This window comes from Solanum tuberosum, unplaced genomic scaffold (genome assembly GCF_000226075.1).
Source record: "Solanum tuberosum cultivar DM 1-3 516 R44 unplaced genomic scaffold, SolTub_3.0 scf00038, whole genome shotgun sequence".
NCBI classification, from domain to species: Eukaryota; Viridiplantae; Streptophyta; class Magnoliopsida; order Solanales; family Solanaceae; genus Solanum; species Solanum tuberosum.
In genome coordinates, this window is record NW_006238966.1 from 2,391,640 (window position 1) to 2,393,579 (window position 1,940).

Below are 1,940 nucleotides of genomic sequence, written 5' to 3' on the forward strand. Positions count from 1 at the left end.
CATGGGATGCTAACCATACATTGCACAAGTGTTTCTTAGGGTTTTCTTATGTGATGATTACTAAATGATGAGATGATCTTGGTATTTGACTTTGCATTTTGTTATGATTGGAGGCTATGTATTGTGAAGATTGGGATATGTATTGTGTTGATGTTGGACACTATTCTTGTTATTATAATGATATCTCTCATGTTGTAATGTAATGTATGTGAGTTTCCTTATTGGTTGCATTCTCTAACTATTTCAAAGATGATGTTCAAAAATGGCATATGACATGATTTCAAATGAAATGTCCCTTTTTATTCATGTTTTAATGGTTTTGTGCATAGCTTCAATACTTAGTACTTTTTGTGCTAACTCCATATTTCTACATTTTCTATAAGTGTAGGCTTTGGAGATATTGGATTCCATCCTCGTGGCTAGGTTCATAGGAGATCAAGAAGAAGAAGATTGGTGAGTCCTCATTGTATTCGAGGGCTAAACCTTATGTCCTTTATAGTCTTTCTTTTATATTTTAAACTTATGTAAGGGCCATGTCCCTAAGATTGTATTTCAAGAGTTATAATCCAAGTGTTATAGATGGTTTGAGACATAGTGTCATAGATTCTCTTTCATTTTATAAGAGACTTCGATTGTAAAGAAAAGTTTTAAATTCCGCACTATTTTCCTATGCTTTTATGTTCATGTATGCTATGAGGCTTGTATGCGACCCCTTCGGGATCAAGTACGTCGGTCACTTCTAGGGGGTGCTCGCGGGGCATGACACCCCAATTGTGCTAAATGCCGTACTTTGCCCAATGATGGAGCATTTGACGTCATTCTAAAGGATAAAAGTCGTGAAATGGCAAATTTTGGCCAAATCGGGGGAAGTGTGAATACCTCGCTGGCATGGGTCTAAGCTTAATTGCATGAGTGTGTTGTTTGATTTTAATTTTGGGCGCTGTAGGATTGATTTTGGGAAACCAGACTAAAATTTGGCACGTTGGGCAGTTCGGCGAGCTAAGTTGAGCTCGCCGAACCGTTCGGCGGTTCGCCAATGTCCCCCTTGATCGCCCTTAATTTCATGTTTTGGTTAGTTTTGATTCTATAAATTTCGACAAGAAGTCTGAGCTCACCGAGTTCACTCGACGACTCGCTGAAAGTTTTCCTTGATCGCCTTTTTTGCGCCCCTAAGCCCTAAAACACAGTGTAACTTTCGGCGGGCTAGTCTGAGATCACCAAGTGATTTCGGCAATTCACCAAAAGTCCCTGCCTATGGCCAATCTGCCATTTTTTTGGGAAATTTTCAAGCCAGTCCTTTTGGCGAGCCTGATATGGCTTGCCAAAGTGTCACGACCCGAGAGCACCCCTAGTCGTAACACGATGTATTCGACCTCGAAGAGGTCTTATACAAGCCCTTAGCATATCATGAACATTAAATCATATAAAAATAGCGGAAAATTTAAAACTTTTCTTTACAATCGAAGACTTTATAAAATAAGAGAAACTATGACACTATGTCTCAAACCATCTATAACATTAGACCGTAATCGCTTTTAATACAAAGTTTGGGACACGACCCTTACATAAATCTAAGAACATAAAGTAAAGACATAAGTGGACAAGGTGGGTTCGTCCTCGAAACTATGAGGACTCCCCAAGTCTTCATTCCCAAGCTCCTTAGAAACCCATCTTCCAAGTACAAGACACCACATCTCCAAACCCTACACTTTGTAGAAAATGTAGAAGAATGGGTTAGCACAAAACGTACTAAGTATGGAAGCCATGCATAAAAACCATTAAAACATGCTTAAAAAGGACATTTAATTGAAACCATGCTTTATGCACTTTTGAACATCATCTTGAAAGAGTTGAAAAATCATAACTCATAAACAACTAACATATAGTTCATCAAAGCACAAAGGGTAATAAACATCACCATAGGCATAGTCTCTAATCAT